The sequence below is a fragment of the Cuculus canorus genome, chromosome 3, assembly GCF_017976375.1.
Source record: "Cuculus canorus isolate bCucCan1 chromosome 3, bCucCan1.pri, whole genome shotgun sequence".
Classification (NCBI taxonomy): domain Eukaryota; kingdom Metazoa; phylum Chordata; class Aves; order Cuculiformes; family Cuculidae; genus Cuculus; species Cuculus canorus.
In genome coordinates this window covers 56,280,927-56,308,223 of record NC_071403.1, presented here as the reverse complement: position 1 = coordinate 56,308,223, position 27,297 = coordinate 56,280,927, and the positions used below count along the sequence as shown (strand labels likewise).

The window sequence follows — 27,297 nt, the reverse complement described above, 5'->3', positions numbered from 1 at the left end:
TTGTGGCTTTGTAATCTATAAATTATAAAGCCTGAGCCATGTAAGACATATGGGAGTAAAAAGGTTGTTTAAAACACAATAGAAAAAAATAAAAGCACTATTTCCCACATCTTGCTGGAGGAATTTTGTTGAATAGAGGGGGAAAAGAGGTAATCCCAGATCAGAAATTATTTAATTAGATACAAACACATCTGCAGTTTTCTGTTGAATTGTGAAGTACTGTTGGAGGCAGAAGGCATACAACTTTTTTAAGTGGCAAGTATATATCACATATATATATATATATATATATATATATACACACATTTATATATGCATTTATATCAGACTGGCTCAGGTGACACAGCAATGTCTCAGACTACACTGTCTACCAGTGACTAATGCCATCCTCCATGGTCTCCAGTGACTTCATCATTTAAATATTGAAACAGAACAAGAGGCAACTGCTCTAATGTATGTGCTCACAAGGCACCGAAATGGGGAATTTTTACCAGTTCTTGGGAGTATGGAAGTTCTTTTCTCTGTGACCGTCCATCTCCATCATCCCTCATGCTTCCTCCTGGTCCTTCCTCTCTTATGGCCCCCAACTCAGTGTTGCTTGCCGAGTTGGTTTTGTGAGGCCATGTGCTAAGCTAAAAGAAATCATTTTCATTGTGTGCTGGATTAACAGCAGCACACAGCAAACTCATTTTTAGCCTAGTAGTCCTTGGATTCCACTGACTAGCATTCACATAAAGGACTGGGAGAGAGATGCTTAACATAATGCTCCCTTTAAAATAAATGTTTGTGAAACTACACTGTTACACACATGAAAATGAGTCTTCTAAGACTCTAGTAACCTATGGCTGTGCATACAGATGTGAGTAACTTACGTATCATGGCAGCTAGACGTGAGTTCACAGCCCTCATAGATAACTGTTCACTGTTATCAGTAAAAAGGTTAAAAATAAAATCCCTAGGTTGCTATTAAAAATTCTCAAACCACTCATAGCACACAAATATCTAGAGTGTCTATAACAAGGTCTACTGGAGTCACATGGATTTAGCATGTAAAACCCACCTCCCAGAAAAACTGAACCCAGTTAAAAATAACATTCCCTAAAACATCCTTAATCCCCAAATAACCTAAAATCTGCAGGAAGGACAGAAAGGATCGTGACTCTGAATCAGAAGAATCTTCCTCTTGACTCTGAAGGAAAGGTCAGTCTTTAGTAATATGACTCTTCTGTTTGCCACGTCTGTGAACAAGCTGAAATTCTGCTGATTTAAAATATTTTTTTGCAAATAACATGTGGTCCATGGAAATATGGTAAATGAGGTGTACTTGGGCAGGCAGGGGAGGTATAAATAATAGGGTGGAATATTTAGAATGATATGTCAACATTCCAGATCAGACAGAATCTGAAAATCCAGTATGATGGATGTAGAGAAGTCTGGATTATATTTTTTTGAGTGACTAAATCTTGGTATTGAGATTCAGGTGATTGATCCTAATTGTACCTCTGCCACTGCTTCAGAATGAGAGCTTGGGCAAGTCACTTTACTCATTTTATTTTGCATTATAAATTACAAACACCTTTCATCAGAACACTTAATGAAGTCCCCAAGGAAACATGCCAACATTTTTACTTACCTATCTTATTTATGTAATGTAGACATGATACAGTGGAAGACCAAAGGGATTTGCCAAATTTGTCTTTATGCATCAGAGGTAAATTATTTCAGAGGAAGTCTATTCTAGGTGGCCTCACAAGGGTATTAGTCACACCAATGACTCAGAAAAGGTATCTCTGATTAAAGCTATTGGCAACCAAACAAAATATGAGTAAGGCCAGTTTCTGAGCACTTTAGCACATTGAAATGCTAATGGCTTTTATTTTAAATTAAAAGCTACTACTCAGCCAGAAACAAGGCACAGGAAAAGGCATGATAAAGTTTTTGAACAATTGGTCACCAGACAGCGATGTTATGTTACATACAAATAATTTTATGTAGTTTTAGACATCTTTTCTAGTGGTTGAGATAACTCTTTAGATGTCAAGCTAATAAAAGTGACATGGTGCAATTTGACAAGCGTGAGCAATTGACAGACCTGTAGAATACAACTGTCAATGAGATGTTTTGAGTTCAAGGTAATACAGCTGCTGCCTCATCTGGTTCAGTCTCAATCTGTGCAGAAAATCATGAAACTTGTAACCTGTCTACTCTAGATAGCCTTGTTTAAAACCAAATATCTCCTCTACCTTCCAATTCTGACTCTGCTTTCACCTGTTACCCATGTGCCAGGTTTATGCTTCCCTTTGGCAATAAACAAAACCAGCAAAAATTAAAGAGCAGCACACTCAACATTGATGGATCGCGTTAATGCTTTTTTTCATGAAGGACAGGTTTATCTGCTTAACTGAATAAACTTTATCAGGTGTCTTGCAAAAAGCCTTTTCAATCACATTGTCAGACTGTCCTTATCTCTGTCCTGTCCTCTTTGGACATGAAGAGTGGGGGACTGAGAAGAGAAAGCTGGAAAGAGTAACAAGAAGGAGAATCCAGTCAGCGTTAGTACACAAATTTTCCAAGATTTCCCTTAATCCTTGACATCAGATTTCAGGCTCTGTGCTTGTGTAGGAATGAGATCATGTTGGTTTGATGATGTCCTAGCTATGGACAGTAATAACAGGTCGACACTTAATTCTTTCAGATTTGTCAGAAATGCCAAATATCTCTCTACTAGGAGGCTCAGCTGACAACTGGGAGCTGTGATAGCATGAAGTACTACCAAATTTACTCATTGACTGCTCAGAGACATCTGGACTGTACAATATGAAAGAATTCTGAGTATGGTGTACACTCCGCAATACGAGACCAGCATGGAGCAGTTACCCATGAAACTCTGATCAGACAGGTAAAAAACACTGACTACCAGAACCCACTTATGTCTTTTGAAGGCACTGTGGATAAATATTTTTAATGCCTTACTTACATAAGCTGCAAAGCATGTCAGCTATCAATGGGCTGGGCAGATCTGACCAGTGCAGAAAAGAAGGAGGGTTCATTTTATTGACAACACCATCATTAAGATCACTTAAATGCTGTTTCACTGCATTTTTAAAACCATTGTGTATGAAATGAAAAGTTGACTTGTATATTGAAGTATATTGAGTGTAGTACGTTGGTACCTATCAATAAACTCCATCTCTTACAATGTATTGGACACATGTCCATGGTGTGTGAGAACTGTGTTTACGGTGTACTCCAAACAGGATGGCCCAGAAAAAATGTCTGAGGACGTTGGAGGATTATCCCTAAAATGTGTCAGGACAGCAGTCCAGACACATTAGGTATAGTATTCTGGACTATCAGCTGAGTCCCTATAAAGGGACAGGACAAGCCTGGCTGAAATGGGAGCTGTAATCTCACAACTGAATGCATTCCCAAAGAGATACAAGTCCCAAGCACGGGTAGCTGTAAGAAATGTAAATTACTGGCCACTACTTGGAAGCATGTCTTATGAGAGAGAAGCAAGAAATTTTATCTTGTAGCACTGCCTAGGTGCAAGAGAGAGGAGACAGGGAAATGTCAAGGCCTCCACTATTTTTGAAGTGCTTTTACCAATATAGCGACTGTGGTCAGGTAAATCACTGCTATGTCTGTATATTGCATTGTCTTGTCCCCAGTGGGTCAAGTTGAAACTCGAAGGTCTCCCAGTCCAAGTGTGAGACAGCTGTGTGGGGCCCTGCTACACACAGAGGTATAATTTAGAAGGGGTAGGAGCGAAAGGCTGCCCTTGGATGGGAGTGGATAGGTGGTGAAGGCTGGCTGGCAGGGCAGCAACTCTGCATGAAGGGCTGGGCATAAAAGTAAAACAGCTCTCTGGCATGGTTTGGGCACACAATGCAGTGCTGCTGTGGGTAAAAGGAAAATGTCATCGCAGGATGAGTAGAGAGGCTCTGTTAGTAAGAAGAGAGAAATGGTCCATCCCCTTCCCGCAGCACCATCCCAGTCATGACACCCTTTCTGAATAAACAGCAGGTCCACTTTCAAGCACCATGCCTTAATAAAGATATGTGCCAGGCCAGGGAGTTGAAAGGAAGTTAGGGTGGATGATCAGAGATCTAGAAATAATGACCTGTGAGAAGAGAGAGGAGAATGGTTGTCATTTAGTATAGGGAAGAGAGGACTGAGGAAGGACATGATAACAACTTTCTAAAAAACTGCTGTTAAGAACAAGCAAGTAAATGTATTTCATCTGTGTGGAGGGTAGGGTGAGAAATAATGAGCTCAGGCTGCAGCAAGAGAGAGTTAGTTTAGACATTAGGAAAAATTTCTAGCGATAAGGGTAGTTAAGAACTGGAATAAGTTATCTAGAGATTCTGCAGAGTCTCTTTTGCTGATTTCTAAACATAAAATCCAGCTGTGACTTTCTGGTACAGCCTAGGCTAAGATGTTTCCTGAACGAGCTTTCTACAAAGAAAACAGCTACAAAACCAAAAAAATCCTAGTGCTGCAAATCCTACGGCTTTGTCTTCAGTCTCACTGTACTTGACCCATTTCTTAAAACCCTGGCACCTGGAGTCAGGCAGATTCAGGAAATATAAGCTTAAATAAGCAGAAAGCTGTCTAAATTTATGGTGCAGGAAAAATAAGATAAAACAGATTAAAAGCATGACAGAGGAGTACTTACAGCAGTTATAAATATATAACAGAAGTAAAATAAACTACTTAGCTTTAAAAAACAAAAAATAGATTGATTAAAAAAATCTTATGATTGGGACTGACTCCATGTTTTAATGTTCATTTATTTTATTGTTCTAAATGGTCATCCTGTGCGTCAAGACTAGGCCTGAAATCAGAAAAAAGGAAATTGTGTTGCCTAAGGAAAGGTTCAGAAACCAATGTCCCTCCCAGTAAGTGACATAGAAACAGGGACATGCATACCCCCTTTCCAGTCCAAAACTGGGGAGCACCCAATGAAACCGGCAGGTGACAAAAAAACCTCAAGCAAACAAAAAAACCCTAGAACTCAAAAGCCAAAAAATGTTTAGTTGTCACAAAAAAAAAAAAAAATGCAATTAAGAGCTTTTTGCCACAGGATGCTGTACATTCTCAGTGTGCGAGGTGATGCTGTGAGTGTGCCTATGCAAGTGATCTTCCAGTGAAGGAACTCTCCAAGCCACAAATTGCTGGTGACTGAGGGAATATCTGGGAGAAAGTATCACCCTGTGTTTCCTTCTCTTTCATGGTACCCCACAGGAAGCTCTTACAGATCACTGTTGAAGACAGAATGCCAAGCCAGACTTTTAATCTCGACCACAGAAAAATGTTCTCATGCTCTGTTACTCTCTTCTTGTGGTCCTGATGAGCTGAGCCGTACTTGCAGGGCTGCAGGAGAAAATTTTATATCCCTTCTCTGAATAGCAGACTTCTTTTTCCAAGGCTGTCAATTGAACCCTACCAATAAATTCCGTAAATAAAAACTTTTAAAATCAATAAAACCCACAAATAAAACTGATGGTGAAGAATTAGTTGAGTGCATGAATATAATGATACTTACCATAAAAATCATTGCAATGTGAGTTTTCATTTGCCCTGTCATCACTCTGCAATCTTTTTCATTATCATAAATCAAAATGCATTGTTTGGTTTAAATCACTTGGAGCTTAAAGATGAATCACCTTTGATTTCCTGAGCTTTGCTTACAGCAAAAAGAAAAAAAACTTTCAAAACTGTACAACAGTTAAAATTTCTGGTCTCACTTTGCATATTGAAAAAAAACTCAGAGAGCTCTAAAACTTAATCTAGCAAGCAACATAAAAATGAAACAGAACTATGATTATGGGGGAAAAAAATCTCCATCTGTGGAAAAGTTAATCTGCAGTTTGGTCCACAGAGTGCAGACTGTGAAGAGGGAACCCAAGCTCTAATGGCTTGAAGAAGATAGGCCCCTCGAATGTTTAATCTAACTACAGGTGCATATCTAAGCTTCTCTGTAACATCTGTCCCTGTGGATAAGAAACCACTAAGCATCCTGCACTGGATTCTGCAGACGCCAGCTATGTGGCTTAAAGCGTATCCTGTATACTGATGACTGATGTGTAAATCACCCAAGCCACTCCAATAGGTTTGCCCAGCAAACTCTTCCCCAGCAGAGTTCTCCCATCCCTTCATCCTGCTGCTACTACCCTGTACCCAAAAGCGCGATTAGATTCTTGCCACTTTTTACAGAGTCAGGAAAAATAGGGTCATTTAAAAAGTCAGTTGAATAAACTGATGAGCCCAATGGGCTGGAACAACAAAACAGATCACAACTTGGCATAAGTCATCCCCAGGGGGGAAACACAGAAGAGTTATTCTGCATGCAGTCGTATCTAGGTTTGTTCTGTGAAGAAAACTCTCATAAGAAAAGAAACAAGCAAAAATAAAACAGGCTTCATTCTTTATCTCTCCCATTAGTTAGAACCCTCATGGCAATTCCCATCAATTTAACTTTTGGATGTCTGGATACTAGCCAGGGAGCACTCAGCTTCCATATGCTCGGCAAAGAGAGCAACAGCAATGATGCAATGCTGTTGTCAGACAAGGCAGGTAAATCACTGCATATTTCTTCACAAGAACAATTTTCTGAAATTTGCCACCCGACTTTAAGAAAGTGAAATTAGCAGAGTTTAATAATCAGCTCTGGATGTCCCACAAGCAGCCTTAAATCTCAGAACCTGCCTGATGGAGCTAGCCGTGTTCACTCAGCCATATTATTTTAACCCCCTTTATGCCCATGAGGAGAAGTGGAAATGGTTTCCTGCACATAGACTAGTTATTTGTTGTCTTTGGGAGACAGTATAATCTGAAAGAAGAAGAGGAGGAAAGTAGGGGAGGATATAGGGGTGGTGCTGGGGTTGAATGCATGTGTATTTGAACCTCAGTTCTGTTGCTAACTGTCTTTGGGGAAATCAGTTCATCTCAGCCTCACTTTCTCCCTGTAAAACAGAGACTTTATACACAATTGTTAAACATATGAAGCAGCTAAAGAGCAATGCATCTTCTAGTTTTATCTGTCAGTAAGTTAGTATGTGGTCTGCTAGGTTCCCTCTACATCCCGTGAACAGAGAGAAGTTGGATAATTCACTTCCTTTACTTCCACTGACTGTGGAAGGAGTCCAGACACCTGGCCATGTTTAGGGAAAACTGATCCCATCTTCAGTGTCCAGAGTCATAGTAAAGGTCAGGAATCTTCTGTTGTTGGAACATCCCAGCATCCTCTATCAGAAAGCTGAAGGATGTGTTTATGGTAAGCAGGCTTATGAGGTTTTCTTTCCAGAAACTGTGTGAATTCAGAAGTCTCTTTTCCTTTGCTTAGACCATGATTATTTATTTGACACATTAGGAAAACGTCAGTCTCTGGCTTTGATCTGTCAATGCTACTAAGTTGCCAGTTTGCTTCCCTCTGGCAGCACATCAGCTCCTATGAAGTATACACGTAGGATTTTTTTATATGTGAGCATCCCTTGTTTAAAATTCAAAAAAAGATTACTGTGGTAACATGCCCACATGCTTTAATGAAAATTCCTGACACTGTACAGACAACCAATAGAGACCCCACTCCACACACTCTTTAACCAAAATTTAAAGTGTGTTTTGGAAGAGGAATGGGAGAGAAGAAAAGAGTGCAACAGGCTGTATAAGCCCATAGTTTTTCCTCAGGAAAGAAGACTTCCAAATCCTACTCATCTATAGAGATATTGCAGAACATCCTTGAATTTAGTATAAGCCAAACAGACGGAGAAGAAGGGCTTTGTGGTCACTGCTGCCTGACATTAAATTCATATGCAAGTCACAAGGAACTTGTACTGAGTTTTGAAGTCTGGCCCGTGCAGTCACAGGACTGCATTCTTTGCTTCACTCTTGGGTGATATCTCTCCCTTGAAGAATGTTCTCTTCATCATATGGAACAATAGCTGGTACTTCAAAAAACAAAAAGGTCGTGGTGAATCTGTGGTGCCTTTTGCCCTCCAACTCCCCTGGCTGAGCTAAAATTTTCTAATTTATTATGTTACTTCCATTAATGGTAATAAACAAGCATTTCCATAGCAATTTCCATAATCAAAGTTCTCCACTCAAGAGCTCCTCTGGAACTATCAGCTGACTTTGCAGGGAGGAAACCAAAGCAAAAGAATTATGTAAAATGCTCGAAGCCACAAAATGAGTCATACTCTAAGGCAAAAAAAAAAAAAAATCCACAAAAAAAACAACCAAACCCTTTAGTTCTCCTGTCTGTGCTTATGCTCCAAGGCAATCCCTGTCTTTCACAGCTAGGAACCAATTTTGGTACCATTTACACAAAGATAATTCCACTGACACTTTCAGAGTTAGCTCTGATTTACTGCACCATCTGTGAGATCAGCATGTGGCACAAGACACTCTTATGACTGGAAAATAATTTACTGACAAGAAATTTACACGTATGTCTTCCTGCTCTCCGTTGCTAATCTTTAACGGCCTTCTTTTGTCAAATGTTTTCAGTCAAATTTTGACCAAAGCAAGATTTTTTAGATTTAAATAGCCTTGTTAATTTGGTTGGGTGCTGTGTGTTATACTGGACACACAGCTCCTTTGGCGTGCAGCTTGACCTTGTCAGGATACTTGGCTTATTACTTGTTTTTTTCTGTTTGATTGTGTTTTCTGGTTCTTAGTGTTACAGCCATCATCTTGATTGTCATTTGCATTGTATCTCCCATCTTCTCAGGAGTAATAACCACCTTCCTGTGGAAAAAAAAATACTGAAAACAAAACCCTGTATCCTCAACCTACTCAACTGATTATAGGAAAATATCTGATTATACCTGGAGAATTTTAATAAAGCACTGATGCCTCACTGGATCATCAAGCATTGCTTCTCTCTGGAAGGCATGGAAAAACAGCAACACATAGCACCTGTGTTCATGCAGACATAATGCATTGAGACTGAAATAAAGTGTTTACTAACACAAATAAACAGAAGTGGTCTGAAATTAGTGTACTTCAGGTGCTTCTTCACCTTCACCCTGCCTTTCTTATGGTATATTTGCAAAGTCATCCAAAGAAATACTAAATCATTCTTAGTAATGAATGTGAAATGAAACCACTGAGATGAAAACATGCCAATGACTCTGTGAAAGGTTTGGTTTCGCAAGGGAACTTGCTCACTATGTCACAGTTTAGATGAATTCCCCGTGTCGCTGGTTGTCAAAACTTCTGAGCCATCGCTCTTTCTTCTGCGCTTTAGCACGGGTGCCTGACTGCGATACTCCCATCTCTGACCCTTTGCATGTTATAAATTCTAATGTAAATAGAGAAAAAGCCCAAAATCAGAAAACCCCACATGCTTTGTTGTAAGCAAGAACACCTTCTACCCCCTGCTTTTCAGAGAACAAAGGGAGTAAAATATTAGCATGCTTTTCCCTCAGCTTCTGAAGTAACTTTGCAACAGAAAAAGCCTTTGCATCCCAGTCAGGCCACTACCCAGGCCCACACCACAGGAAGAACAGGCTTGTTTTCTCCTCTGAGGGCTGTGCAGTGACAGCAGTTGTGTTGGGGGCTGTTAGTGCTGCCAACAGAGTCAGCACAGGTGTCGTCACAGCGACCAAAACATCTGGGTCTGACACCAAAAGCATCTGTGTTATCTTTCTGGCTACAGACATCAGTATCTGAGTTAAACTAAAAATACAAGGCTGTGGGTGTTGGTAGGTATAATGAATATAATTTGTTCTTGTGAGCATGTATCATGTGAAACACTTGAAAATTGCTCATTTCAGATGAAATGATCATTTCCGATCTTACCACAAAAAGGCTAGTGCTCAGAAATATTTAATTTAGGTAATAATTTTATGGTCATTGCTCTGATTTCCATGCTGTTGAATCTGTAGTGAAAACTGTGGTTTCTAAATATTACAATACATTATACTATGCTAAGGCAGGCATTTACCACAGACACTTCAGCTTCTTTTCACTTTGCATCTCCTGTCTTGAACGCAGCTTCTGTGGGAAAAAGTTTGAAAACAAATTTTTTCGCTCAGTCTGTTTGGGCAGTTTATTAGTTCTTAATAAAAGAACTATGGTATCTGGATTTTTTACCAAGTATGGAATTATTAGCAGTGATACAGCTGGCATATAAGACACATTAAACAGTGTAGGTCTTTGTAGCTTGAAAAAGGAGATATGTGATTGAAGAAAATCATGCAGGATGTCAAGAATGATTATCAGAAGTGCTTTTAAAAACTCAGCGGGGAATATAACTCACTGTTCTTTGCAATGCAAAAGGTGTAGGTTGTCACAGAACTCATCAAGCTACAGGGTAAAAAGGAGAAAAAAAATATGTTTTCATACAGCATCAAGTTAAACTGTGGGACTCATTTCCACTGAATAGTGCAAAGATAAAAACCACAAGCAGATACAGGTGCTAATATAAAAATTTATAGGAAAGAGCCACAAATTGAGGCTAAATACAAAGATGTGGACCTAGCCTAAAGTTCGGGAAATTCATAAGGTTGCAGGTTATCTGTAGATATCCTGGGAAAAGGGCTGACACAGCCACTGAGCAGACATCTGAGTGCATTAATGCTCATTCAGGTAACAAATTTAGCAATCTGAGTAAGTTATTAATTGGCATATAAACTTAAATTCTGCTTTAGTAGTCCTGGCTAATCTCACCATCAGGAAAACAGGTACCACAAAACCTTTCTTCTCAGATGTGTTTTGAGGACTAACCACATCAAGTCTCTGGAGTGTTTCTAATTCTAGCAGCAGTATCACCAAGCTACTTAACATGTCCAACCCACCTTTGGCTTATGCCTTCAGAATAGCAGCTATTAATAGTACATTTATAAGCGCCACTCCTAGCTAGGATGCCAAAACACCCTTCCTCTTTATCAGTTCACAGATATAAGAGGTGGCAAGGGAGCTATTTTCATCACTGATGTCCCTTTTATCTATGAATGGAGAAAATAAAATTTTGGTTTGGAAATGGGACAGCGGGAGAAAGGAAAAAAAAAAAACCACCAAAAAATGAAGAAAAAGCCAAGAAATTCTCACCACACATATGGCAGGTTATGTAGGTAGAAAAAATATAAGCTTCCTGGGGTTAATTATAAGGAAAATCTTGAACGCTTACCAAAGTATTATCCCTAATTACTGCCATTAGTTGAATCAAGCTGTGTCGTCGTCAGGGACAATGCTAGAAAGAAGCAGTGCTCATCTCCTGTCTCTGTCTCCTTTCTCTGCTGCCCATGACCGTGTTAAGGTCACACACGCTGCAGAAAGCAGCTGAAATCATCCTCCAGCACATGCAGCTCAAACAAATCCTGTGCATCCCAGTCTGGAGGGATACTAGCTCTGGCCAATTCTACGTCTGAATACACATGGGCTTTAGGTCAGTGTCACAGCTACTTCAGAGGTCTGCAGCAGACCTATTCACTCTTCAGGGAGAGGCCGGGAGTACCAGGGCACAACCATTTTTCTCAGGAGTACAAGACCCACTTGCCATGCCGCTGCATGATCCTCTACACCCCAGGCCTGGCATAAGCATCTTGGTCTTGGCACTCACTGTCACAGGATGCACAGGATGGGGCGGCATCTCCAGGCTCCTCTAGGCCAATCCCTTCCAGTCAGTGCAATCATGTAACAGCTACTCAGTACGAAAAAACACCAACCCTAGCTGCCTACCCAGCACTACAAACCCAGGCATGGGGGAAGAAAGGGAAGGCCAAAGATCCAAGAGCTTCAAAATCTCCCGTACAACTCAGGCATCATGCTGGTGCAGATGCAGGGAAGAATTGGGGGCACCACTGCCTCCATCCACCACCTGCACAACTGCAGTACACCCTTTGCCCTCACATTTAGCTGCTGTTTTGTATTTTGAGAGGACTAATTCTTACTACTGGTCTACCTATTCAGTGTAGAACCTGAATATTCGTCCTGAACATTCCTCCATATCGTCAGTGGCAAACCAAGTCTATTTTTTTTTTTTTTTTTTTTTTATTGCCTGACTCCACAAAACACAAAATGCAGCTGTGCAAGGCATTATTGGAAGTAAAATTCAGATTTGGACCATTTCATGGACAGTATCTTCTTTATGTTAGATGTCATACAAATGGAGGTGAATGTCTTCTGGACAAGGACAGTCACATCAGTTAGAACAGGAATTTTTTGTCTTAAGTCTACCACACCTCCATCAGACTTATTGCTACCCAGGAAAATATTGTTTCTCCACTTATGAATGAGTTTCTCATTTTGTAAATGTGTAATCAAAAGGTCAAATTGACTGTAAATAAAGCAGATAAATCAAGAAGTTTATTACAATGTCTTGCCTGTCTCACAATACTCCAGCATCCCATACATGATTTGACATTTACTTTCAACTTTAAAGTAGGTGGAATTGTACAGAATTGCTAAATATTTTCTAGCAGGATCCAGTGCCCTGCAATCGGCTCACCAGAGACATGTTCTCTTTGGAAGTGAGATCTGAGAACTCACACGGATTTCACTCAGCACAAAACAAAAGTGAAGCTCTCAGGACAATCTCATCACCCAAAGCTGGAAAGGAGGCAAGTCACCACATACATCTGGCTGTATTTTCCAGTTCTCATTCTTTCATCCTCCTCAGCCATCCCACCAGGTTTACAGTCAGAGCTGACACAAAAGCTAAGCTCCCCACTGGCCCAACCTGTGCTATTATGTCCTTTGATGTACAAAGCTGGGTGTCTTTTCCACTCTTCAGTAAGATGTATAAGGGCTGGAAAAAAAACTGGCAGCAGAACATGCATGCTCCCCTTACCCTAGCAATTCCCCGAATGACATTTGCTGTCTCACATAGACTCAGGATGTTAACTAAACTGACGAGGATTAGACAGCAGAGAGAGAAGGACAGGAAACATCTGCCTTTCCAATCCAGTGACTGCAAATAAAGTTTCTTTACTTTTAGGAGTCTCTCAAGCACAGTGAAGAAAGAGTTTTGAGGATCTTGGGGCCGCTGATGAAAGTGCTGTCATGCTATTTTCAGTGCCACAGCCAGGTAGGGATTGTGTTTTGGTCTTCTGAGAACAGGGAGCTGGCTTCCATGTCTACCTGTGCTGTTCCTCAAGGCTGCTGAAGCAACTTCGCTGTACAGAATCACTGAGCATTTACTAACAGGGCAAAGGAAGACTGCTGCTGCCTGAAAAATAGTATGCATCATCTCTGCACGAATCATCTCTGCCATACGTAGGGTACTAAACAGCGTATATGCTATCTTTTCCACAAGAAATAAAGATGTTTTATTTAAACTGTAAAACTTAGCTTTTTGTTTAACACTGTGAAAAGAGGCATATAGCAGATGCCTGCTGTTAGCATGACATACAGTAATGAATCAGTTAGCAAGGAGATTTAGGTGGAAGTGTTGATTCATGACATGAAAACAGCAACTGGGTTTTTTAGAGTACCTCTGACATACTGGCACACCTGCCCCTTTCCAGCTCCTTTCAAAGCTAATCTCACAGCATCATTCTTCGGGTTTCAGCAGTTGGTTGAACACAGCATCACTTTGCACATTGCAGGGGAGTGTCATCATAAAAGTGATTTTGTGAGTTGGAAGCCCCTTGAAATTGAAGGACTTGTGCTTAGGAAGAGTTCGTTCCACATTTCTTCCTTTTCGCTGAAGGCTGTATGTGCAAATTCATCATGACTCCACTTGACTCCATGCTGTGGAAACACACACTGTGACACAGAAGAATTTTGACAGAAGGAAAAAAAAAGCTTCAAAAACATTTCACTGAGCCCTGAAGTGTGCCAAAATATACCGGCGCTAAGGATGGTGCTGCTTTCTGCCAGGGAGAAGCACTTCTCAGTTAGAGGGAGACTGATCTCCCCAAGAGGGAGAGCTGTTCTCCAAGAACCCACTCCCACTCCTCTCAACAAACCATGCCATGAACACACAGCAGATGTCTGCCACAGCGGAGCAGCTGGATCCACTGTCCCTCATCCCTTCCACACCACTCACTATTTCTCCAGGTGCTCAGTTCCAGCACATTGGAGAAGACCTGAGCTGGGGTGGCTCGTCGTGGCTGATGGCACTGCAGAGTGCTGCCCGCACTCCAGTTTTGAGCAGAGCTGAAGGGCATCCAACAGTGTCTGTGGCAGATGACAGAGAATCTTTTTAATTTCTGTAATAATGCACAATTGTGGCAGGTTTCCTATCACATTGCCTGATCTCTATAACTGGTTTTCATTATTCCTCTGTGTGTTGTCGTGTGCCTGCTCTTTTATTCACCCAGAGGCACAGGAAGCCTCGAAGATTTTCACTCTATGCCCTACTTTGTCTACATTATTGCTCAGACAGCCCCACCCCCACCCTAGACTTTGTCTTAGTTTACTTCATCTCTCTGCCCTTACCTTGTGTCTTGGCCAAGGCTTGCATTGTCCTTGACTGTATACTAATACACTGTCACTTTGCATTGTGTCCTGGCTTCCCCAAAACCTCAATCCAAAACTAATACCTTCTCTTTCTCCTTCAGATGTGGCCTTCTCCTTTAAAAAAGTGATGGATACCCCATTAGGTGACAAAGCTGGACCCCTCTTCAGGACTCAGGGATGGGTATCAGGTGTGCTGGACCTGGCAGATGTTGTATGATGCAGCAGATTTTCTAACTGTGGTCCAGGGTCCAAAAAGCCTCCAAGGAGGACTCTGGAGGAGGTGGCAGGGAGAATGAGAGCAGCCACAGCTCCTCTGTCAGGAAGGGCAGGACAGAAGGGAGGCTCCAAACCAGCTTGAAGGGTCCATGAGAGGCATGTCCATGCACAAAGCTACTCCCATGCTCACAGCCATCACGTAGCCTCAGGTCTCACAACACTTAAAGCAACTATTTTACTGACAAAACTTCCAGCACTGCACCTTAGTCTGAGGGCTCTAAGTGTGATTTAGATTAAGCAGGAAAGCCTTTAAGGTTGATTAAATACCAATTGCTAAGTGGTACCCTGCCAGTCATTGTCTGTGTTTTGATATGGATATATTACATAACTGTTAAACTTGGTATTTAGCAGATAACTTCTTTATTAGAAAGATTAAACATCTACTTGAGAGACTTCATTTTTTTTAAATGTCACCATTTTGGTTTACTAGACTTCTTGCTGTCTTTAACACAAATTCGGTATTTAAAGTAATAACAAATAGGCTGTCAGCTGGGAGCACTCGGCAACAAGCAGAACCTGCCCTGGAGCTGCCTGTACTGGTACTGCAGGGGAAGCCAGTCCAGGGACGGGCCACAGGCCCCCTCCTCAGCCACCTCCGCTCCCACCTTGCTCCAAATCTGCAGACTGATGGAAATCTTTTGATAAACACCTTCCCAGCTGCAGTGGCATCAGTCTAATTCTTCCCTGCTGTCCCTGGATGCATCTTCTCCCTGGCATGTTTTGCTGAGAACAGAGCTGAGCAAGATCCACCAACCAGTATCAGTGTGTGACAGATGCAGGACTACGTCATCACCTCAGCTCCTGGGTGCAACTAGCACCAGCTTCCATGTGAAAAAATATACCCACAAGAGCAAGGACAATCTCCTGCTCAGTGAGACATCTGCAAAATTTAACCAGGATGGAGGTGTTTGCAGCTGACAAATTTCTGCTTTCGTAACTCTGGTGTTAACAAAGCAACCTGCCCAAAGATTGGTTTGGATGGGGGAGGAGGCTGTGAGCAGAAGTCTACCCTGGAATCAGAGCAGAGGATCCCGGTGGAAGCATGCATTCGGATGTTCACCAGCACAGTGGATAGGGAGCACTGGTGGCACAGCTGACACCCCTCTAACAGAGACAGTGGAAGAATCGCACATTGGAGAACAGCTGCAGGGGTGATATGTGAGCTGGGTTTGAACCACAAAGCCATGACCAAGGTTTCCTCCAAGTCTTGTCTCTGAGGCCAGTTTCTCTGGAAATGAACATTTTAAGAGCTAGATTGGGTCACCTGCTGCTCTGGATGCTGTTACGTACACAGGGCAGACTCCTGGTACCAGGGTTTTACAGCTGTGCAGCCTTATGGCCAAACTAATTCTCCCTTCATTCAATTCTTGGTAAAACTATTTTTATCATGTTCACCCTGGCAAACTTCCACTTACACGTACGGCAAGAACTGGCAGTGAAGAGGTTAAGAATTAGTGAGCCTAAAGGGCTGCTTTTTGAGGGGTGGGTTTGGGGCAACTTGAGCTAAGGAAGAAGCCTTAACAATATAAGAAAAGGAAGTGCTGTTCATTGGTTTGTTTGTTTATTGTTTCAACAGTTTGTACTGTGTGTGTCTCATGTGCTATCTTCATTCCTCAGTCTCCTAGCCGCTTAATTATCCAGGGGAAGCGGTGCTTCCTGCCAGCGACCTCCTGGGTCCCCTCCCATTGTTCCCAGGGCTGACACAGAGCCTGGAGATGGCAGAAAGGGCTGCTCATGTCTCAGCCGGTGAGAAACACTCCGGAGATTGGGGTTAGTTTATAAAACAGATGGGTATACTGGCATTTGCAAATTTCAGTGCTAGTGATGCATTTAATAGGGTTCATCCAAAGAAAATCCCAATTAAAAAAAAACAAACAAGGAGTTTGGGGTAAAGGGAATGAATATAGGAGAGACAAGAAGATGATCCGTACCTCCAGCATGTAAGGCAGTTCCAACATGTTTCTGTAGTCTTCAGGGCTCTGCAATAGGGTTGCTCAACCCCTCTTTCTCTGCTAGGACTCATTAAACAGCACAAGAACAGATCCTTACCTCTGAAAGCCAGGCTCGGCTGGCCTAAATCTCACTCAAATCCTTGTGCCAAGCAAAGTCTCCAAGTTCCCTTACGTAGGACAACTGCATGCTCCTCAAAGGCCTGGTGCTCACCCTTCACTTGGTACAGGATCTTACGTAGAAATGAGGAAGACTTCAAGCCCCTAATACTGCACATTTTTTTTCTGGAGCCCCTATGCCCCTCATGTCCCCAAAGTTTCTTTTCTCCTCTTCTGTAACAATCAGGCTATGACACCTTACAGAAGGAGTGTATTTCTCTCAGGTGCTCTACAGATATTTCAATATATTGTTTTATTCAAAAGAACACTTTGTAGAATCCCGAAGCAGTGCAAACAATAACAAACAGCAACTGCTCGGGCTGTAGAGCTCAGGTCCAGATGTGCATCTCAACTTGAGGGAAGTTTAAGGGTGCCAGGCATGGGTTAATCTTCCTGGAAAATGGAACATGAAGAGGGAGAAAAGGAAAAAACATAAGCAAGGCATTGTTAACAAAACATAGAAGGGCAAGTCTGCATCTCTTTGTATGTGATAACTCCATTTTTTTTAAAGAAATGACCCCACCCCCTGAAGAGTCAGGAACTGTGATTAGCCAAAAAAGAAAAGATTTTTTCCTCACTGACATTTGTAAAGTTAAAGCAATCTGTTTTGATGAACAGCCTTAAAGCACGTACTGCCACTTTGATCAAACAGATCTTACGGGAAAATAGGCTTTGCTCTAAGTGATGTAGTTTTGTTCATTTTCTCCATATATTTTTACTTTCACATGAATGCTGTCCTATGTAAGTCCAGTGCCCATATGCATCTTAGAAATTGTGCCCCATTTGTGATGCTCTGAGGGTATTTGGAGATCAAAATTCACTTTTCTAAAGTTTAGAGGGGAAAAAGAAATACAAATTCTGGGTTTTGTCTTCAGAGAGAGATACCATTTTTCAGGGACAAGTTGATTCTTCCCCTTTGGGACAGGACGTGGCTAGAGGAGCACTGCCATCACTGGAAGTTTTCTTTCATGAGGAAGTATTATTTACACAAGCGACATCCAAATGACAACAACAGCAAAGAGGACTGGCAATTGATTCTTCTTTAGATAGGTAATTTTCTAATGCAGGGAGGAGTGTTTTCATGGCCATTTCCGTAACAAGATGTTCCACTCAGTTCTGGCCCTGCAGTACAGCATCTTGATCTTCCCTTCCTTTCCCTTCTCTTCCCACCTTCTGTCAACAAATATGTAGGAAAAGAATTTAACCATGTCAGGAATTTTAGGCTTTTGAAAGAGAGCTCACACACTTGACACTACGCAGCCCTAGAATAGAGCTGAGCTGTTGCCCAGATGGGAGGCCAGTCATGATTTTTTACACATTTTGAATCAAATTATAGGGCTTAAAAGGAAAAAGAAAGAAAATATCTCCAGTCATTCAGAGCCATGATAAATAATTTAGAGAGTGGTTAGACAAATCATGTAAAAGAGATCTAAGACTGGATCTTTTGGCTCCCTGATGGGGAATACATTTAAATTAAACAGGCAGTAAATAATGAGCCAAAGACCATCATGCCACAGGATAACAAAAGCAGTTAAAAAGCTCAATTGAAAAGATGAGTGGATATTGAGTGTCTGCCATCTTTTCCCCCTTCTGTCTTGGTGATGAGAAAGAAAAGGGAAAATAATAAAGAATGAGCAGAACCCTGGCACTGTTTGTCTCCTCTTTCCTCCATCAAGAAGCCATCACATGTGAAGAAATGGAAGGAAAGCAGGAATTATTCATTCCCCACCCCGCGGGAGAAAAAATGGAGCTAACAAGTCAGAAAACAGGGTAAGTCTTTACCTTGGGGAATGCAAAGCCAGCCTGTCAGAGTAAGACCTGCAAGAGCAGAGGGACAGAAGAGGAATGCCTCCTACCCACCTCAGTTGTGTATTTTGCCTTGTTTCTGTTAGTTTGCATTATTTAATATTTTAAACAATTTCATAAAGCCCTGACACCAACTCTTTCAAATGTATTGTGGCAACAGAAGAAATTAAAGAGCTGTTTCTCCTGCAAAGTTCCTCTGGGATAGAAATTAATGCACTGCCACTTTTCAAATACTCCCAAGTCCAGACTGGAGGGAGAGGTAGCTGCTTATTTTCAAAAGGACTAAGGAAAGAGATGCACTGATTTATGTAGACTGAACTAAAAGCTGAAAGCAACCTAGATTTAATGGATAGGAAGGCTAATCAACAAACACTCTTGATTCAATATTACCTAGCTTGGCAAAATCCCTAATACTGCTATTTAAACCTAAGGGCTGTGCATCATAGCTTGTACACTTTGGATGGTGATGTACAGGGAGACAGTTGGCACAGAATGGATTCCCCACCCTCGTTCAGGAAGGATTTCTATCCAGTCTGCTTCTTGAGGGACACGTTTCCACTATGCACCATGAAGCAAGCCTCCTGCTAAAATCCGTGGAAACTGCGCGCATGATTAAAAATAGTTAGGCCCTACGTATGAGAAGTTTCCTGCTGCCTCTGCAAAGGCAATGAGTAGGAGATGTTTAATAACAAGGAAAAACTCTCTCTCTATAACTATATAAAAGCTCCCAAGTGATGGCTGAACACATGGGCCCATGCTTGGAACACCAGCTGCTTACTGATGACTGCAGCTAATTTTGGCAGTGGGGCAGGAGTAAGGTGCCTATACAGTGAGCAGGATACAGATTATAAACACTGTTTCCCTGAGATCTTGCTGCACATTGCTCAAAATTGTTTTCAAATTTACCATCCACTGAGGTTAGATCCAGCGATGCTTAAAATAAAGATAACAAACAGCCTTTGGAGTGGAGATTCCTTTCCTCCCTTCTCCAAGACTGTTTCCTCAAAAATAATGCTGGGACCTCTCCCAGGCCAAAGTGCAATAACTACACTTTTATAATGCCTACTGGCAGTGTACGTGTACCACCCAGGACAGAGTCTGGTTAATTAAGAAATTCTCTCAAACTGCCTGTTGCACCAGGTAAGCAGCCAGCAAATAAATGCAATGTCCATTCAACCTCTGCCAGCTCATGTGCTACCGATTTTGTTTGCTTGTGATTGCTTGTGGAGATTGTGGAGAGGAAGAGAACATATCAGATCTCTCTTCCATTGGCAGGTCTAAGTTATTTGCAGACAGAAAGCTGCACTTTTTCTCATTTGATAACATGTACTAACAAAAGCAACAGCAGAAGAGGTAAAGCCTTGTTTCCCAGGAGTGGTGCCCCAGCTGAGCTACCGTATGGGGTCTCCAGCAAAGGATAATCTTGCAGCCCAGCCACCTCTATGGTGGAAGCAGGAGAAAGAACTTGCACTGACAGTTTCCTCAGAGCTTGAAGGATTTACTGTCCATGAATGCTGTACCGTTTTGCCTTGCTGGGCTGAAATTAGCTGATGAGAATGACTTAGAAGGGGTCTGACACATCTACCGACATATGCACAGAGCAATTGCATGGGCCTTGTTTTGTAGGAAAACAGGTCTGCATTAAGACGACCTCCTTCTTGCCAAGATTAATTTCAAGACTAGAGGCTTCAAGCACAGACTCTAGTAAGAACTACAGAGGCCAGAAAACCTCGGCATCTTTTAGTGTTTCGTTAACAGCTGTCCTCCCAGTAGCACTTTACTTCAGGAAATTATGATCGGTTTATGGACAAGATAACTGAGGAACATTTTTGCCAACAGATTTGCAACCATTGGTCACAACCTAAATGAAACTGCTGCAAGCAAAATTCAGGGCATCAGGCACAGTTCACCAACACGGTGAATTATCTCCTTCACCAGCCATCAGACCATGGCATGGGGTGGTGATGGTGTGGGGTATTGGTACACAGTTACCATTACTAGGAAGCCTTCTGCGTGGGTGACCTCCCTCCTCTGCCTGGATGAGCTGCACAGCCTGTGCAAGTGATGAAACAATTGTTTCTGCAGTGCCAGAGTTAGTTATGTCTGGAAGGGTACCTGTGAGTACGGCAGAGAGTGTCATTAGGCTGCTGGCTGGGCACTGGAAGACGGATGTGTTGTTCACTTTTGTGCAGGCAGTTAACAGCACAGCTATTTGGTTACATGAATTTACAAGCTTAGCTGCCAAATAAAGGAGACCGCAGGTTAACAGCAAGGGGTGAAGGTGCTTGTAAAGGTGGAAGCTGGGCCCTGAACCAGGGCCATTACAGCTCACTGGGAGCTCCTGAAGCCCATTAGTGCCAGAACAAGGAACTGTCAAGATCCACAGATGAGCAGTTAAGTTTGCAATCTCAGAGGTGACTGGGTGCAGGGAAGGAATTTGGTTTGCTTTCACATAGCCTCTCCCTTTTCTCTCTCCCTCAGCAGCCACCTGCAAACCAGCCCCAGGCTTCCCCTGGCAGGGCAAAAGTACTCCCAGCCCATCCTCCCCTTGAATGCTACACTCCTACCTCCATCCCTATGCCTCTTCAGCTCTGCAGGCTGCATCCCCATGCTTGTCAGTGCCTCTCAGGAGCCCTCTCATCAGAAAGTACTGCTGATATCTGACCTGCACCAAGCCCTCGGGTGTGCAGAACCACTGTATGCTTTGGAAAGCAACAGAAAATAGTTTTCCCTGATAGGCATCTTATTTCCTCATGTTGTCTTCTCCCTCAAAATAAATAAAGGTACCTCAAGGTGTCAGACAAGCAGTCACATTTTAATTTCTCCCTTTGGCAAGCCTAGCCACTAATTCAGTCTTGTTATGGTTTTCTCACTAGGGACAAAATATATACTGAGCTTTGAAAACCCATTGTGTAGCAGCAATTGTTGCTGTAAGCCAGTGGCTGTTTCGCTTTGTTCAGCACTGTGTGCTTGTGTCTCCCGTGAGATATTGTTTTGTTAAGGCCTGCTATTGATTAACAGGGAGAGGAATTGAATTCCAAATGAAACACTCCAAATTGCTGCATATAAGATGTGAACATTTAAAATCATCTTAAAAACACGTAGCTCTCCTAAACCAGATCAATTTTCCCCTCAAGCTGTCCCCTCCACTGCATCTCATCTCAGGGCAGTCTTGCAGTTCAGAGTCAGAATAAGGACTACATCCTTGCCCACCTCTTTTGGGCTTATGAGTGTTGCCAAACAATCTGGGGGGCTGTGCCAGAGGTGACATTAAGCCACATCGAGCAGTTCTGGGCATTTCTCCTGTCTCCTAATGCTGTCTCTGAGGCACCACAGTCTCCGGTGTGGATACAATAGTAGGTAAATAGCCAAAAAGGTGTTCTAAGCTCCTTACAGCTTCACCTTCTACCCTGCACAAAAAGATTGATTATTCCCTGGTTGAGTATCAAACTCAACTGGTTGAGTTTGACTCAAACTGGTTGATTATCTTCATCTGCAACAGAAGATTTTTATTACTGCAACTACTGAGCCACACCAGGGTATGGTGATGGGATGCTCCAGCAGAACAGCCTTTTCTTAAGCAGCCATCACTTAGCACTGCTGTCCCCAGGGCAGGGGCTGAGCCCACCCAACTGCTGCCCCCACCACAGGCAGTAGAGAGGAAGGGCAGGAGATTCATAGGACGTCAGGTGGCAGCCCCCCACTAAGTCACACCTGCTTTTCTGTATCACCAGGACCACACGGCACACGCTACTACCCATGACCAAGCCACAGGCAATCACCTCACTGCATCTTGACCCCTCTTGGTGGAACCAGCTGGATTCCGAGCTGCAGCACTGGGAGGCTCATGGCAGTTTTGAAGTCACCTGCTCCAGGCACTTGCCTGTATAATGTTTCAATCACATTGTGCAGAAATTTGCAGTAATGAGGAGATGCTATGAAATTGGTTTTAATCTGTCTGTGCAAAATTTATTTCACCGACTTTTTAAGTAATTTGTGGGAGGGAACTGTGAAGAGAAGGGGGAGATTTCTAAATCTTCTTCAACCAACTTCAGCATTTACAAGAATAATACTTGCAGGGTTGCAACATCTTTTGTACAACCTGGTAGAGGCAGTGGATATACCATCCGGGAAAATCTGGTGCCATTTAATAAGAGGGCAATGAGTATAATTCCTCTAGGATCTCCTGAGCATCTCATAGAAATAATAGAGAAAAGTGAAACCCATATCAGGTTCACTGTAGAATTTAATAGAAAACAGAGGTTTTCAATCTTCAGCCTTCAATCACAAAAACTTGTGCCACCGTGCTGGAGGCAGAGGGAGACAGGAGTAATGAAGTCCTTTTTCCACCGGCTGCTGGAGGAATGGCCACAAACAAATGCAACTGAAAAGCATAAGGGACCACAGCTTGCGCCTCCGCCGCTGTTTCCCATCCACTTTGCTTTAAAATCAGTGAGCCTTTGTCTTCAAGAGTTTCTGCTCATTTTGCACATTACCATGTAAACACTTAATTATGAATTACAGTGGTAGCACACCTATAAGAACTCTTCTAGGACTCAGGAGTTCTCTATAGCCACTAAGTCCAGCCCTAAAATTCCTATTAGAGGAATATGGAACTAAAATACTGGTTTAAAGCAGGTGGTCTGGATGTGTTTCCTCAGGCAAGATCCTGAGGGTGTTCTGGCCGAGCAGCACCTTCCCAAGATAACTGTGCTCAGCAATGCAGCCAAAAATGTTTGGAACATTCTAAGCGAAACAGTGTCCACTTCCAGAGCGGCCACTTCTGAAAGACCTGAATGCAGTGCACTGAATAGCACTATTGTACTCACAGTCTTAGACTTCAGAATCAGATAGATATGCACCCAGCAAAAATAGAGTAATGGTTACAAAATACAGGCATACTTATTTGAAATATTATCAGTGATTTCTGGAAAAAGGAGCTCTGCTTTGCCGGGACTGTCCTGGGTTTCAGCTGAAGGAGCACAAGCTGCAATGCATCCCACTGTTATGTGCAGCACTGTTTGTGGAAATAAGAGCACAGGGTGGATCAAGAGCGTACACAGATTACAGCATCCTCCACCAGTGTATACATCACTGGCCTCAACCCAGCCTGCCACATAACCCTGTGCTGGACTGTGATCAAAGGGTTCAGCGTGGGTTGAGAGAGTCACATGGGGAGGAGGAGGAGCAGTGATTCCCAGCCCTCCAGACTGCTTTTTGTTCCATTCGCTCACGAGTTTCCCAGCTGTGTTGAATTCCTGTCTCACATTTGCCAACGCTCAGCCACTGCCAGTGGTTTCAGGGAGATGAGCAATCAACCTTGACTTCACATTAACTTCATCTGAATTACATTTGAGTCCTTTGCAGGAGAGTATTTTAAAGCTTTTTGTTCAAGACAGGGTATAGAAACGAGAGGAAAAAAAAAAAGAGACTGCAAATATGAGGCAAGGAATTTGAGCCCTTTGGAGTTATTTCATTTAATCTGGGTACTGGAGACCACTGGAGAAAGGCTCCTCTTAGAGCTATTGAAGGAGAACAGAGCATTTCAGGGTTTCACTTTCACATTGAAATAGCAACAGCACAGCAAAGGTTCTTTTCCTCCCTATTCGTTTATCTTCATGAACGCATTGCAGAGCACTCAATGCTGCCTAGCTCTCAGCTGCACCTTACCTCTGACAAGTCTTACAGAAGCATGTGCCCGTGCCCTGGCAGAAGGTACGCATGCAGGCACAACAACACTTTGAGAAGCAGAAACAGATGTTTAATCCTGGCACTAGTGAAAAGCAAGGGCCTGCTGGTCATTTCTCAGCTTGATGGTCATTGATGCTAGCTGGGTGGTCAACGGTTTGAAGCACAGGGTATGAAATAGCACGGGAGTTTGAGGATCCTTTTGTACTAGGCAGAGCTTTTGTAAGGTGCTTTCATGATGAAGCAAACCTGCTTACCCTGCCAGTGAAGCAGTGTATTTCCTTTCAATATTCCCAAATGTTAAACAAATACCAAATGATCCAACCAAAAAAAAAAAATCAAATCCAAAAAGATCCCTAAAGGCTACAATAGGGAAAATCCTTGCCTAAAGGTCTCACACTGCATCAGTGGCAGGAATAGGAGAATCTGATGTAGGCTGCTTCTCAACTATAAATTTCCAGGCTTTCATCTATCTTTATAATACTAAGAAGATCCCTTAAAGCCATTAGTCCAAGACTCAGAGTTAAACCCATTTACTGCTTTTTTTGAGAAGTATCTTGCCATTTCTGTCACAGGTAGTTCAACCCCTTTTTAGCAGGAGAAGCTGAGAAACTGTGCACATTGGCCTAAGTATGTGCAGCAATATTTATTCACAAGAGCAACATGAAGCAGAGAAGTGGAACAAGGCTGACTGGGCCGCACAATGTGTTACAGGCGAGGTTAATGTGCCTGGGCCTATCTATTTTTGTTGTACGCTAAGAGGCCAGGTTTCTGTAGCAGAAGCCCCTAATTGACAAGAGTATGTCCTGAGGGTTGGAAGCAGATTGACGGCTGACACTGACTAAAAGCCTATTTCCTTTTGGCTCACTGGGGTTTGGCACTGTTGCTGATACCACAAACGTCTGAGCCCAGTGTCAGTGTTTATATAGCCAAGGGAATATTTGTTAGAAACAGAGCCTAAATTATTCATGAAGGTTTTACAATCTTGAACCCTTTAATTCCTTCATGTACAAAAGAAAATACCAGTGTTTTCTATTTCTAGATTTTGTAAAGCAAAATTGGCCAGCAAAGCTTGACAGGTGAAACAAAAAAAAAAAATTAATTGTTAAACATCAGTTCCTGTGCCTCTCCTGCTGAAATTAATAGAGCTGCCACTTGAAACAAAAGCTGAGACAGAACTCTCAAGGAGGCAGTGGACAAGTTTGTTCACAGGTCGTTTGCAGTCATCCATTCCAGCAATATTTTCATCTTCTAATACTCATTGTGATTACAGACAAGATTCAAGACCAGATGGGCTGCAGGTTGGGTCCAGTTACTTGGCAATCCCTGTCAATGCATGTTTGTTTTCAGCTATTCCTTCCAGAAGAGGGAATTTGAGATAAATGCTTGTTGCCACTAGAAAAAGAAAAGACATGAGCCCTATAAACAGCTGTTCAGGCTACAAGTTCAGTATCAAAGTACGTTATAATTACTAGTCAAGTACAGTTCTTAAGGCTCATAACATTTCAGCAGGAGCTCATAGATATCAAATGTTAGAAAGAGCTTTCTCATGGGCAGGAAAATTCACTAATGGGCTGCTGGAGTCATCCTTCATCTTCTCAAAGTGTGCTGTGGGAGCTTTCAGATGGACGGTATCTCTCTACACAGAGCAGAGAAATCTTAGTTAGGCCAGAAATGCCTTCCACCTAAAAACCTCTGTTTCATCTTTCTTCAGAAGGCAATGTCCTACAGGAGGAAAATAAGTCCTTTGTCAAGAGAAATTCCAGGTCTTTCAGCCAGGGCTGCATATTACTGCTGGCTTTGAGACACTACTTCCCATGCTTCTGTATGGAAGATCCTCCCTCTATTCCCAAATAGGAACTGTCTGACTGGTACAGGAATGCTACCAAAATGCACTGTATGCAAAGTTGCCCAGTACATAGAGGAAACAATGGTAAGACAGAAAAATTTCTCCACTGACAGGTAACCTTACATGTTACTTGTTACAATGGGGCATAAGCAGTATTCAGGCACAACAATGATTTTTCAAGCTGACAGAACTTCTTCCAAGTGGAGTGCCTAGAAGACCCCTGGTCCAAGCGCTCAGTAAGTGCTCACAGGGCCTTTTCATTTACAGTACAAAGATGAGGCCAGACTGTCTGGCAGCCTCCCAAAGCCACAGTGAGCAGGAGTACTCTCTCTCCGTGTGCATATAAACAGACACACTCTACAATCTTTCACAGCAATGTGGCAAAGCAAACACCAAATCGACTGCAGTATTTCATAGAGATGGCCAAAGGTCACAGATGCATTCCATGTGATTCTCTGGAATAATCCAGCACTTTCATTAGCACAAGGGTGGAAATATGAGTAGTGGAGAAAAGAAAGATTAGTTTTAGAAAGATAAAGAGAAGTGGGTCTTGGATTGGCCAGGATTCACTCTGATCTGAGCAGAAGCAGTGCCAACGTTGAGCACTAGGGTGCAGGGCCAGGCACTGCAACATGCAAGGCATCATGCATTCTTTCCAGGTAAGGTTAGCTGACAGTCGCATCTCCTGAAAATCCTGTTTTCCTTGGCACAAATAGATTTTCTTGGAAGTAGCTGATACATTCACATCCTTCTGCTCAGACACAATCTCTAGGTATAAAATAGCAACACGGTTGAGGCAATTGGATAGAGGGCATCAGCCAGTCTAGTCAGTCTCAGAGCAAACAACTTAAAACAGTAGCAGGACCTGGAAAGCTGCAAGGTCCCATCCTGAATGGCTCAGGAGACACTGATCATCTTGTATGCCTACAACAAATCTCAGTGCTCAGTAGCAATGCATGATGGGGCCAACTAATAAATTGTTAGATTTCAACCCAAAAAAATGGCAAAACAGCCTAAGTGAAGTACTATGCACCAGTGTTTAGTTTGGTTTCATTGCTCTTTGCAGTCGTTTTTTGCCACAAATGTGGCTTGAATTCTGGTTTCACAAATGGTCACCTTCAACAGCTATCTGTGGAGCCGTGGAGTTGGGAGCTATTT

General features: G+C 42.4%; 1 long non-coding RNA gene across 1 annotated transcript; it reads left to right on the top strand.

The window, feature by feature from the left end:
- Positions 1 to 1,037: 1,037 nt before the first annotated feature.
- On the top strand, positions 1,038 to 8,851 carry LOC128851889 (uncharacterized). Its single transcript, XR_008449421.1, has 3 exons — positions 1,038 to 1,200; positions 2,696 to 2,899; positions 8,735 to 8,851. It is a non-coding gene; the product is annotated as an uncharacterized LOC128851889 (long non-coding RNA).
- The last annotated feature ends 18,446 nt before the right edge of the window (positions 8,852 to 27,297 follow it).